This window comes from Chelonia mydas, chromosome 1 (genome assembly GCF_015237465.2).
Source record: "Chelonia mydas isolate rCheMyd1 chromosome 1, rCheMyd1.pri.v2, whole genome shotgun sequence".
Lineage (NCBI taxonomy): Eukaryota > Metazoa > Chordata > Testudines > Cheloniidae > Chelonia > Chelonia mydas.
The window spans coordinates 227,534,653-227,549,180 of NC_057849.1; positions in this window are offsets into that span (position 1 = coordinate 227,534,653).

Sequence of the window (14,528 nt, forward strand, 5' to 3'; positions counted from 1 at the left end):
AGTTGGAAGTTACATAAACTGGGTTTAATAATAAACAAAATAAGTTTATTCACTACAAAAGGTAGATTTCAAGTGGTTAAAGGGATAGCGAACAGAACAAAGCAGATTACCTGAGTAAATAAACAAAACATGCAAACTAAGCTTGACACGCTAGATCGGTAGGATACAAATTAGCAAATTCTCACCCTGAGTGATAAACAGGCTGGCAGATTCTTAAGGCATAAGTTGCCTTGGCTTTCCCAGGTTTTCATACACAGGCTGAAGTTTTTAGCTTGGGACCATCACTTCTCACAGTTCAGTCTTTGTTCCTCATGTGTTTTCAGGTGTGGTGTTGTCATTGTCCCTCTTTTATATCTTCCCCCCACTTGCTGGAAAGCTTTTTTGCTGTGACCTGGGTCAAACATTTCCCATTGTATGGAGCTATCTGACCTATGTCAAACAGTTTCCATTGTGTAGAGTTATCTCTGAGAGGTTTCTATTGCACACAGTTCCTGGGGTAATCCTTGTGTACATTTTTTCAATAAGCCACTAACATTGTTTGGCCTCATCCAGCGTAGCACATTTGAAATACAGAGATATGGTCAATATTCTCAGCTTCAGATACAACAATGATACATGCATATAAATTGGATAAACACATTCAGAAAATTATCTTTCCAATGATACCTTACATGAGTCATCTTGCATAAAGTACATCCCAGTTATGTCATATCCATATCATAAGCATATTTCAGTAAAGAATATGGGGCGTAATGTCTACAGGACAGGTGATGTCTAATGTTTTCTGTCAAGATGTGCGTTTGTGTAATAAAGTTAGTTGAACACCTCAAGATTCAGACAATACATTCCACAAGATCTTTCTGCCTCTCACTAAAGAGTTTCCACTGTACCTGTTTAAAGATGTCAGAAAAATGAATGTGCTGGAAGAAAAATTACCAACTTCCTTTCTATTAAACCTTTCCAGGGTGACAATTGCGTGTCAGAAAATTATGTTCGTATTGGCCATAAAGATTTAGCAAGCAAGTCCTATTTTCAAATACTTTGGACTCTTCTCCTTTGTTATGCTCCAGCCATGCAATGCTGCTGAGTGGGAAATTCAGTCTCCGATTAACTCAAATGGAAATGAATTTGGTCTCGTTTTTGTTTTTTAGTAGACCTTTGTCAGCCTGGTACAAACAACTGTCAACTGTGTATCTCTGTTTAAGAGCATAGCAAGATATTGAGAGTCAAGACTGAGATGTATTGATAGAGCAATATTGAGAAATTTGATCTGACCACTTCTCATGAGGGTCTATGCAGTATGATTTACTTCCACAGTAAACCACCAACTCTAAAATGGAGATGAAGGTAGAACTCCCAGTTCTTTTATAGATTTTTTTTTTTTTCTTAACACCAGCTCCTTTCAAAATCCTGAACTATGTTTTGAAATTTATATATTGCAACTATGGCTAATCTGAACACTAGAAAAATGTTTGGTTTGTTATGTTTTTTTAACTTTTAAAACCACATTTAAAATTTAAATCTAGATGAGACTCGATGTGCATTAGGAGATTAGTCTTAAATTTTAACAAGTATTTACTATAATTATTTAACATGGGCTCTGGCAGAAGCAGTCCTTCAAAACCCCATCCAGAGGTTTCCCTCTGGTTTCAAGTTCATCATACTCTCTGCTCAGGTGAGAACTCAGTTTTATGGGGCCTTAGGCTCAAATCCTTCCAGCCTTTCCCTAAGGATTATGGCCCTCCCTTGACTGGAGGTCCTGTCAGTTTGCTGGATTGGAACAAAAGCTATGAGTCAGTTTAAACTCAGATCATTTATTCCAACCTCCTTTCTTTGTCTGCTGCTCTTCAGAGAATCCAGTTTGAACCTTTTGAAGAGACTGAGAGTAGGTAATCAGCCAGACAATGGGTCCCCTATGTGAAACTTCAAAGGACTGATAACCAAAGGAAGAACACCAGCATATAGCCCCTTCTGCAAAAGAAGTTACTTACAATCTCACAACAAAAAACTGCATTTTTAGTACTCCGGCCCGACCCCCTCCAGTTCCTTCTTAACATCCGTGGCGGCGTTGGAACAACCTCTCTCTCTCTCTCGCGCATAGAAGAGCAGTCCCTTAGCCTTTAGAGTAGCTGTCACCAGTTTGTTAACATACCTATTGTGGACACTTAAGTCATTAGGTGCTTGGAGGCCTCCAGCACCCGTCCCGGGCTGCGGGGCATGCCACAGGCCCACGGCTTCAAGGCTTGCGCCACATGCTGCAAACCTATGCCAGTTAGTGACCCCCACGACTCGCGGCTGTTGCCTGGGGGACGGACATCAAACTGAACGGTGTAGGATTTACAAGGCGTTTAAGCCAAGGACAAGGAAAGAAAGAGACTTTCGTCTAAAGCAACTGTTGATGGAGGCCTCATTGCAGCCGCTGGGCTCAGAGCGCCTGACGCCAGCTCAGGCTTCCTCGGTGCATAGTGCCCTGGAGCCATCGAGAGACTTGGCACCAGCTAAGCACCATAAGCTGTCGGCCCCAGAGCGCCAGGCTCGGCCCCAGCACCGCTCGTCCTCCCCGGTGCAGCCCCCGGCGCAGCCGAAAGGAAGTCATGGTCGATCCCTGCACAGGAGGCCGGCGCCTCCCAATGCCCCGAGCGCTGATAAGAGTAGGAAGGCCGCGGTACTGGTGCTGACACCGGCAGTCCCGGCAGCACAAGCCTCACCAAGCCCAGATCTAAGTGAGCTCAGTGCGGACGGTGGCTCGAGGGCATAACGGATCAGCCCTCTATGCTTGGCACCTTTGAGGCTGCAAAGGACCTCATTGAGCTGTCGGCGGTGAGCCCCCTCCTGTATGGGAAGAACCCTCCGGCACTCATGCCCCGGGTGCTGTTGAGGGGTAAGCCAGCAATGGTGTGCCGCTTGAGGGGACTGTCCTGGCACTGCTCCCGGAGTTGGTCCCGGTCGAGCTCCGACTCCGCGGACTCACACTTGCCAGCGCCCAGAAGGAGGTTTCCGCACCGGCAGTGGGTCGGCACGAAGAAGCACCAGAAAGGGCATGCCTCTCTCCAGTACCAGCAATGGGAGGAGTTGAGATGGCCCTTGCCAGAGGACTCCCGCAGATGGTCCCGGTCAATGGAACGCGGGCACCGGTCCCAATCCCGGGGATATGGTACCACTCTCATTCCCACTATAGCTACCCGCACCAGGCCCCGGACAGCAGGGACCCTCGGGATCTGGCAACCCCAATGGGGGCTGCCAGGCCATTGGCCCTTCTGGACCCCTGGACCTATCTGGAGCGCCAAGGGGCCCCATCCAGGGCAAGTTACTCTGTGCAGCAGTACCAGACCCCGCACTGACACCAGACGGTGCTGGAGGCTACAGTATCGAGGCCTCCAGCATTCCCCCAACATAAACCGGAGAGACCGGCACTGAGCCTGGTGCTGTCCCATAGACTCCCACCTTGGCCTGAGCCAGAGGCCCCTCCCATGGGAGAAGGGGAGCAGGAGGACCAACCAGAGGGGGTCGAGCAGCAGCTAACCTCCTCATCTTCCCCCGATGAGGCGGGGGCGGGTACAGAGGTGTCCAGCCCTCCGCCGATAGACCATAGAGCCCATCAGGAATTGCTGTGCAGGGTCGTCCAAAACTTGGGGTTGCAGGCCGAGGAGACGGTTGAGCAGGAGGACCCCATGGTGGACATTTTGAGCCCCAAAGGTCCATCCAGAATAGCACTCCCACTCTTTAGGACCATTCAGTCCAACTATAAGACTATATGGCAGACCCTGGCCTCCAGCGCTCCAACAGCCAAAAGAGTGGAGCATAAATACTTTGCCCCATCTAAGGGCTATGAGTTCTGCCACCCGAGTCCATGCTCCCTAGTGGCCTCAGCGGTAAACGAAAGGGAGCACCATGGACAGCAGGCCCTGGCCCCTAAGGCCAAGGAGGCGAAATGCCTGGACCTTTTTGGCAGAAAGGTGTACTTGTCAGGGGGCCTTCGGTTGAGGATTGCGAACCAGCAGGCTATCCTCAACAGGCACAATTTCAACTCCTGGGCAGTGGTGGGGAAGTTTAAGGACAAACTCCTGCAAGGTTCCCAACAGGAGTTCACGGCCCTGGGGGACGAGGGCAAGGCAGTAGCCAAGACCGCTCTCCAGGCCTCCCTGGATTCGGCAGCTAGAACAATCAAGTCGGGGTGGTCATGAGGCACTTGGCGTGGCTCCAGGAGTCAGGCCTGCCGCCCGAGGTCCAGAATACACTCCAGGACCTCCCCTTCGAAGGGTCCGGGCTCTTCTCGGACCAGACAGACACGAGGCTACATAGCCTCAAGGACTCGCGAGCTAAGCTTAAGTTGCTGGGTATGCACACCCCGGTGACCCAGAGGAAGCCCTTTAAGCCGCAGCCTGCCCCTCAATGCCAGTACCAGCCTCGCCATAGGCATGAGCCTTACCGTAGGCGAGGCAGGGATGACAGGTGATGGCGCAACAACAATAGTAACAATAATGTGCCGGGCCAGAACCAAGGCTAGCACAAACCCCAGCCAGGCACTAAGCCAGGCTTTTGAAGGTGCGCTCAAGGACAGCGTACCAGACCAGTCACCGGATCCGTCCCTTTGTTTCCTGAACCGCTTGTCCCGTTTCTCCTGTGCATGGTCCACCATTACGTCAGACCGTTGGGTCTTACACACAGTGCGGAACGGGTACTCACTGCAGTTCGCCTTCCTCCCTCCCTCTCCCCCTCCTTCCCCGTCCCTCTTCAGGGACCCCTCTCACGAGCATCTCCTAGAAAAGGAAGTTTGCTCGCTGCTAGAGGCGGGGGGCGGTAGAGGCGGTGCCGCACAGCCTAAAGGGGAAGGGGTTCTACTCCCAGTACTTCCTCATCCCCAAGGCCAAAGGGGGCCTTCAGCCCATCCTATACCTGCGCAGGCTCAACAAGTTCCTAGTCAAGGCCCGGTTCTGCATGATCTCTCTGGGCACCATTATCTCTTCCCTGGATCCGGGGGACTGGTACGCTGCCCTCGACATGAAGGACGCGTACTTTCATATCGCCATCCACCCAGCACATCAGCGGTTTTTACGCTTCACCATGGGCCGAGAACAGTACCAGTTTGCGGTTCTCCCGTTCAGTCTATCCGCTGCCCCAAGGGTGTTCACAAAGTGCATGGCGGTGGTGGCAGCCTTCTTACGGAGGCAGAGAATCCGGATGTACCCGTACCTCAACGACTGGCTCCTGGCAGGCTGATCCAAGGCGGAAGTACGGGGCCATGTGGAGGTGACCCTGAGGTTGTTCCGCAAGCTGGGGCTCCTGGTCAATGTCCCCAAGTCCACGCTCGTACCCATGCAGAGAGTGGAATTCATAGGGGTGGTCCTGGACTGGTGCAGGCCAGGGCAAGCCTTTTGGTATCCCGATTCCGGGCTATCCAGCAAGCAATGGCCTCCCTGCGCCAGTTTCCAACGACAATGGCCAGGTGCTGCGTATGGCTGCTGGGCCACATGGCAGCATGCACGCACACATGCCAGACTGAGACTCAGGTCTCTGCATGCGTGGCTCGCTCGGCTGTAACGCCCAGGAAGGGACCCCCTGGACTTGGTAGTGACAGCCCCAAGGGACGTGCTGGACTCCCTGCTGTGGTGGCAGTCGCAGCCTGTGGTTTGTGAAAGCATGCCCTTTGCCGCCCCGCAACAAGACCTGACGCTGTGACAGACGCATCAGACCACAGATGGGGGGCTCACCTGGGGGACCTTATGAGGCAGGGGTTGTGGTCCGGAGGAGAGCAGTCGTTCCATATCAATGTGAAGGAGCTCAGGGCAGTTCGTCTCGCCTGCCAGACCTTTCACGCCACTCTGAGTGGTCACAGCGTAACAGTTCTGACAGACACTACTGCTATGTTTTATATAAACAAACAGGGCCGGGCTCGTTCCTCGCCACTCTGTTGCGAGGCTCTCCTCTTCTGGGATCTTTGTATAGCCCATGCAATTCACCTCGAGGCGGTACGAAACAAGCTGGCGGACTCCCTCAGCAGGTCGTGCCGCGTGCACGAGTGGATACTCAAGGCGGACGTCATGCTTTCGCTCTTCTGCAGGTGGCGGTTTCCTCGGGTAGACCTGTTTGCCACCAGAACCCGCTGTTCTGCTCATTCCAGGGCTGCAGCCCGGGCTCACTCGTGGACGTGTTTGTGATCCCGTGGAGCGGGGGCTTGATGTACACCTTCCCCTCGCTCTCCTTGGTGCACAAGGTCCTACTCAAGGTGCCCAGGGACAGGGTGGCGGTGATCCTCATTGCCCCAGCCTGGGCCCGCCAGCACTGGTACACATCGCTCCTAGAGCTGTCGGTGGAGGCCCCAGTAGTCCTGCCCCTATACCGGGACCTCATTACACAGGACGGTGGGCGGCTTCTCCACCGCAACCTACAGTCACTGCACCTGACAGCGTGGAGGCTTTGTGGCTAAACGCCCTGGAGAGCCAGTGCTCCCTTCCAGTGCAGCAGATTTTGCTTGGCAGTAGAAAGCCCTCTACTAGGGCGGCCTATATGGCCAAGTGGAAAAGGTTCTCGTGTTGGTGTGAACCCTGTCAGGTGTGGCCATGCCAGGCCCCAGTGCAGGCCATCCTGGAGTACCTCCTGCACCTCAAGCAGCAAGGGCTAGCCGCATCCTCACTCAGAGTGCACCTAGCGGCCATCTCCGCATTCCATCCAGGGTTCTCGGAAGGCTCAGTGTTTTCCCACCCAATGGTGGGACAGTTCCTTAAAGGGTTGGAGAGGGTGTTCCCGTACTCCCACCCACCAGTCCCTCCATGGAACCTTAAGCTGGTCCTCTCTAACCTAATAGGACCCCCTTTCAAGCCCCTCACTTCCTGTTCCCTCCTGCACCTTTCCTGAAAGGTGGCATTTCTGGTTGCCATTACCTCAACCAGAAGGGTGTCCGAACTGAGGGCCCTCACCTCTGAGCCACCGTATACAGTATTTCACAAGGACAAGGTGCAGCTCCAGCCGCACCCCAAGTTCCTCCCTAAGGTGGTCTCCCAATTCCATTTGGGCCAAGACATTTGTCTGCCAGTGTTCTTTCCAAAACCCCATACGGACCCAAGTCACCGCAGCTTGCACACCCTGGATGTGCGTCGAGCACTGGTGTTTTATTTGGAGTGCACCAAGCCCTTTCGCAAATCCGTGCAGCTGTTTGTGGCTGTAGCCGAGAGGATGAAAGGCCTCCCAGTGTCAGTGCAGTGGATTTCGTCTTGATTACAAGCTGCATCCAGGTGTGCTATTAGCTCGCAGGTGTTCCGGCCCTGGCAGTCACTGCCCACTCGACCAGGGCGCAAGCGACTTCCACGGCAATCCTGGCACAGGTCCTGATCCAGGAGATCCGCAGAGCAGCCACCTGGTCCTCAGCGCACACCTTCACGACCCACTACACTGTCAACCAGCAGACCAGAAAGGACGCGGTGGTTGGCAGAGCGGTCCTCCGAGCAGTTGTTCCATGACTCCTACCCTCCTCCAGAGGTAAGCTTGTGATTCACCTAATGTGGAATGGACGTGAACAAGCACTCGAAGAAGAAAAAACGGTTACTTACTTTCTCGTAATAGTTGTTCTTTGAGATGTGGTGTTTACGTCCATTCCACCACTCACCCACCTACCCCTCTGTAGGGGTCTGGAGTCGCTGGCAAGAAGGAACTGGCGGGGGTCGGGCTGGCGGGGATATATATGCACAGCACAGTGACGCCACTCGGAGGGCCCCACCGGCCAGAAAAAGGGAAAAAGTTTTTGACGCTCGTGCATGCAGCGCGCACGCACCTAATGTGGAATGGACATGAACAACACATCTCTAAGAACAACAGTTACGAGAAAGTAAGTAACTGTTTTTTATGCAATATTAGAAGTGTTAACATAGTAAAACTACTTCTGTTGCTAAAGCCAGAAGCTGGACTAGTACCCTATTGATATCTTTTCATCCTAACTAATTTCTTTTTTCATGACATTGGCATAGCAAAGTAAAATTAGTTTTACGACTACAGAAACTGTACAGTTATTAGGTCTTCTCTAATGCTAATGGGAAATCTCCCTGAGTCAACAGTGCATCTAATTTTACACTGAAATTCTTGTTACATGAATTTTAGGTTCCTTCAAAAACAAGCATTTGTATTAGCTACATAATACAATAAAATATTAGGGACAAAGTGGAGGAGAGGGGAAGAGGGGCTGAGAGGAGAAAGAACCTTCTACTATCAACAGCTCTGAGTCTGCTGCAGGTTGGACTCCTGGTAGTAGGGTTCCCTCTTCTCTGCTGGCTGCTGCTGTTTCCTGTTTAATTTTTTTTAGGGTGATGAAGTTAATTTTCAGGCTATATGATCCTTTTCTTTAATCTTCCTGACTCACTTCTGAAATAGAGCTCTTGGCCAGGGGCGACGCCTTTTTCAAATTTTTCTTCTTTGGCAGGCCTAACAGCAGTCAATGTACGTTCATGTCAAAACAGAGGACTTGCTGAACGTATCTAAAATAATCATACCTAATAATCAATCTAAGAGTCACAGATTCTGCCTCTGAGCTCAGCAATGGCAATGAAATGGCTAATGCATTTATTCAGGAGTTGCTAGAAGTTGTACTTTCTTTTTTTTTTTTTCTTTTTTTTTTTAAGACTTCTCTCCTCTTTGGACTAGGGAGTAGACTCTCCTCTGGTTCTGGAACCTAAGTAAGCTTCTATGACTCAGTTGCTATAGTAGAACAGGTCCTTAATGTGCTGACATCTGGCGGTTCACCTGCTAGTGTTGTGTATGCTTGCTCTTGCTAGGAATCAAGGCTCCTCTGAGCTTGATTTGTCCTTGGTGAGATCAGAAGCTCCAAAGGGCCCAGAAATAATCTGGATTCTACTGAGGAAACAGGCTTGTTGTCTTCCCCTTGGTGGAGCCATGAGTTGCTAGTTATCCTGGCACTCATGTGCTTGACGTGCTTTTGCTGTTGCTTTTGTCTGCCTACAGTTTTCTCTAAGATGAATGGACAAATTTAGTGCTGTTGTCTAGCAACAAGCAGCAGAAAGTCAAGCCCACTATCTACCATGAGTTAGAGCAGCAATTCTCAAACTTCATTGCATCGTGACCCCCTTCTGACAACAAAAATTACTATATGACCCTGGGGGTAGGGAGGAGGCGGAGCCTGAGCCCCACCACCCTAGTCTGAAGCCCTTAGGGTTTGGCTTCAGTCCCATCCAGTGGGATTCAGCTTTGTCTTCAGCCTTGGGCCCCAGCATTTCTAACACTGGTTTTAGCAACCCCATTAAAATGAGGTCATGACCCACTTGCAGTGCCGACCCACAGTTTGAAAACCGCTGAGTTAGAGGCAACAGTGCCACTGTAGCAAGTGAAGCCTTCTGGGTATTTAATACAAAGGTGGTGGTGGCAAACAGTGGCAAATACTGCTTTCTCTGAGCTTTCACATAAAGTGCCAGGTGGGTTTACAGCTTCCCATATTGGATAGGCTGGATGCTGTCACATAATATGGTATTTTTGCCCTGTGTGAATTTAATCTGGTGTCCTCCGATCTGCTTCTAGAGAACAGATGTCCCCACTGCAATAGGTACTGACTGGCAATCTTGTCGACAGCTCAGTAATGAGACCAAAAATTGAACGGATGTAGAGAAATCCCATCATAGGGCAAGCGTGTAGTTAATTTTCTATGTCTAGGGTTTGGTAGATAATCTGAGAAGCTTCCACTGCTATTTCCAGTGGTGTGCTGCTTGTCCAAAGAGGATTTCCTTTTCTAAAACTGACAATCTAGCAGCATCCTTTACAAGCACTAAATTCACTCCAAATTTAAAAAAAAATTCATGTTGTGCTGAGGAAGCTGACCTTTCTTTTTCTTGTATAGCATCTACCAATGATAAAAGCAAGAATAGCCCAAGAGGTAATGTTCAATAAGAAGCAACAGGAAGAGTTCACAAAGATTGTTGCCGTTTAAAAATAACTCCATTTAAAAACTTTCACTGATAGCACTAAATTAAAACATTACTACCGTATTGTATACACAGCAATATCTCCTATTTGGAATGAACACTGCCAACTCTCACACACTTATTTTTCTTGAAAAATTAATAAAATGAATTTCTTGCTAATTGTAACATTTTAGTTTAACTGATCTAAAAAATTATTGCAAATGCATTTTTCACTATGTATACTGGCTGGCTGCCTCTTGCATTTCACTCTGCTTGAAATTGAAATTACATTATCCTGCTAAATTGTCATCATTTTCAGGTATTAATACTGCAGTTTTTGCACTGCAAATCAAAACCTGGAGGGAAATGTTTAAATCCTTCTCTCCCATATCAGCTCCCCAAAACAAACAAAAACCTTGACAGTTTTTAACATAAAATGTCATGAAAACTATTATTTTTTGAGAAATTCTACATTATGTACTATGCTATCTCTCTAAGGTTCTACCAGTCAATGACTTTTGGAGTGAAATTTGTTGAAACGATCTCTTTTTAAAAATTTTTATCCAAAAATATTAAAAGATGAAAAAATTTATGATGAATCTTTTTGTCTCTACAATACTACTGATAGAATTAAGATTTTCTTATCTTACTGCTCCTTGTGTTGTTGATATATCAGGTGGTCCAGTTCCTCAATTGGTTACGATCACTCACTACTTATGTGGTATATTTTTACATAATCTCAAATGTAGAGAGAAACTGTATTTTGTGACTCTTCTTACCTGTGAGGTCATAAACATGATGGAAAACCACTCACATTAATTTCAGTCCTCGATGCTGTGGACTGTTGGATTTTTCAGTTGCAATTCATCAAATAAACCTGAAATTACATTGACAATGAAGTAGAAACCAGTGTATATTGTTAGCACACTTTACAATTTGCCATGTGAATTCTGATTCTACACTAAATTAGTGAAATTTTCAAAAGTATGTAAAATTCACAAAGCAGACAGTACTTGTACTTAAAAGTAATCATTACATCTATGCCATATAGGCATATCTCTTTACTTGCGTTACTATGCACGAGAGCAGGAGTCATTGCCCTCTTCCCTCCCTGCGGGTCAAGTATTCTTTATCCATAGAACAGCTGCAGCCCAGGTGCCAGTATAAGTTTCTGTAAGCTGTACTACAAGTCTGCTCCAACCTTGAACTGGAAGGGCTGCTCGTAGTGGTGAAAGGGGAATTCAGCCACTGTGCAAGTGTTCAGCACCTCTTGGGATAAAGCCCTCTGTTCCTGGCCTTACTCCTTGAGATTATCAGTAAGATTAACAATTGTGGTGAGTGTTGCTGCTGGAATGATGCAAATTTGAAATACTTTAATTCCAAGAGGTTACTGATAATTATACAGCACCACAAGAATGCACGATGCTTTACTCACAAACTAGACATTACAAGTCCTGTCCCTGAGAAGCTTACAGTCTAATTTAGGCCCTGATCCTGTGAGCTGTTGTGTGTGACTAGTCCTCTCTGCCTATGCAGAGCCTCATTGACTTCAGTAGGGTTCTATCTGGGCATAAGGCTGCTTGTGTGGAACAGTTTTCAGACTCAGGGCCTTAAATTGTAACACTACAATGAATGGCAATAAACAGGGGAGTGGGGATGCAGGAGTGGAAGCGTGCTGTGCTTATTGTTATGTTTAAACCATGTTAGCTTCACTTCGGGGTTTTTGGATAACTAGATTAAAATGTCTAGTGTCCAGAATGAAGGCTGTGGTGATAAGTAATGGGAAGGGTAGGCTGGAAGACATCTTTGTCTTGCTTTAATTTGCTCCCCGCCCCCTCCCCCATTCCTTAGTTCAGTGATTCAGTTCCATCTCCATTCTTGAACTTCCCAGTGTTTGAATTGGCTGCCCTTGAGTCAACACCTCGTGTGTGCTACTGACTCAAGTAGCTTTATCTGGTAGGATGGATTTTTGCCATTTTTTTTTGTATCTCACTCTGTCTTTACATCCTTGTTTTCTGCTCTGTTCTGCTTCACACAGGTTTGTTAGACCCTCAAGTTTGTTTTAGCTAAAATAGACTCTGGACTAAATTCCTGGATATCTAATGGGGATGCACCAATCATAAGTCAGCGCAGAATTTAGCACCAAATGTTTTAAATGAATTGCACTAAAATTCAGTAACTAATGCATTAAACTAGCATTTCTCAAATATGGCCACCAAGGACTTTTCTTGCAGCCCCCTGGGCAGTGATGGGTGGGGGGCAAAGCAGTGGTCCCTCCCTGAGGGCCACCAGCAGGAGTTGGACCCTGTCCCCCTCTGGAGATACAAATGCTGGAGGAGGAGGCAGCTAGTGAGTTCCCCACCTTCCTGGGGATGTAGGCTTGGGCTCCAGCCTTGGGATGGTGGGCAGCAGGCTCTGGCCGCGGGGCTCAACCCCCATTGCCCCTGGCCTCTGCTGTCCTGTCATGCATTCCCCCCTCCATCCCCCACTTCCCGACCTCCCCATCCAAGGCTTAATTTGTCCCCGGGCTTGCCAGGACTGAGTAAGTCTGCTGCTGTGAAAAGTGATATTTGTATGTTTAATATCACTTTTCACAGCAGCAGATTTACTAGCTAGCAAGTCTTTTTAAAAAAGCAACCAAAAAAAGGGAAAGAAGCAACAACAAAAAAGACAAGAACCTGCAGAGCACCTTATTTGTGTTTCTATTCTGTTTAGGTCCTGTAAAGAAGAGCGACAACTGTACATTATTTTTATTATTGGGTCTGCAAAAAGATTCAATAAATTACAATGATTTGGACATGTGTATGTGCATATATATTTGTTTTTCCTAAAGTTAATTAAGTATTTTAGGAAAAAGTGTCAGCACAGCCACCAGCAAGAGTTGGTGGCCCCACTTTAAAGCCACCAAAAATTTTGTTGTGAGAATCCCTGCATTAAACTGTGTGCAACATAAGTGCTGTAGTTTTCAGAAATGGTACATTATGAATCTGCTAATACTACCTTGGAACATAACTGACCCAATTCAGTTCTTCAGGCAAAACTTCTATAGACTTCAGTGGAAAATGTGTATGAAGATGTCAGGATGGGGTTAATCTGTAACAGGTCTAGCAATACTGTCTGCTTGTACAGGTGCAGAAAGGCTGGGTTAACAAAAATAATCATGTGCATGGACCAAGTTCTATTAGAGCTGGCTTCGTCAGTAACTACTGCTATGAAGGCTGCAAGAAAGATCATATTGATGCTTTGCTATATGGATTATTTTATTCAGTCTGATGCGATGCTGAACATAAGGCTGCTCTTTGCTCATGGCTAAGGCATATGCGTAACGTGCATTTATAGCTTTACTACACTGGTAACTAAGTCATTTGAATAATACATATTTTGCAATTATATGTTATAAATTATATTAATGATTAATTTATCTCATTCCCTGCACAATGCCCAAATAACTGGACTTTGCGTTGGGAGTAGTGGCAGCCACCTCCTAACCCACTAGCATGCTGTAGTTAGCTGGAATAACAGCTGCAGGGGCGGTTACAAGATTGAACAGTGGCGATTTTGGGTCAGTGTATCCTCATCAAGGTGGACCCACCTGCCCTTCCCTGCTCCAACCAAAATGGTCTCCTTCACACCTGTCTATTTAGGACCAATAGCGCACACTAAGCTAGATCTCTTTAACTGACATACCTCCAAAAGGGCAACACTTGTTATAACATATCAAGATGTGCATGTGTTAATTGGATGTATTTAGGGTGACCAGATGTCCTGATTTTATAGGACAGTCCTGATATTTGGGGCTTTCTTATATACGCACCTATTACCTCCCATCCCGATTTTTCACACTTGCTGTCTGGTCACCCTAGAAGTATTGCACATTATAGTGAGAAAAGAATGTTGTTCTGCATGTTATGTTTATGCATGTAACTACATTACCTGTATACTAAATTTAATTCAATAAATGTGAGGCATCTTCAGTAACAACTGTCAATGTCAACCTTGAAATTTTATTTAAAAAAACCTGACTTATCCAAATATTTAAAAGTAGCTGAAACTTCAGAACTGGTGCCTGGGTAGGTGTCCTATGGCTAAACAGATCTTTATCAACTTTTCAAAAATAATCTCCAGGCTCAGAATCAATATCTCACTCCTGCTAGAGAAGAGGAAGGATGGTCCAGTGGTTAGGGCACTAGCCTTGGACTCTGGAGATCCAGGTACAATTCACTGCTCTGCCACAGACTTCATGTAAGACCTTGAGGAAGCCACATAGGACCACATTTTGAGGCACCCTTAGTTTCTCTGGGGCTGATCTAAATCCCATTGCATGGGAGTTTCAGTGAAAAATATGGGAAAACTTCCACTCATAAGACTTGTATTTGGCCCTCAGTACTTCAGTTCCTTATCTGTGAAATGGAGATAATAGAACTGCCTTACCTCACAGGGATGTTGTGAATATAAATAAATTAATAAATGCATTAAAGATTGTGAGGAGCTCAGATACTATGGTAATGGGGGGACAAAGAAGTACCTAAGATAGATGAGTTATATCTGAGGCTCATAAAATTGCTTCTAAAGAGCAAATTTTGCCATTGGAATGGATGAGATTGCACCAAATACTTTTGTTTTGTAACA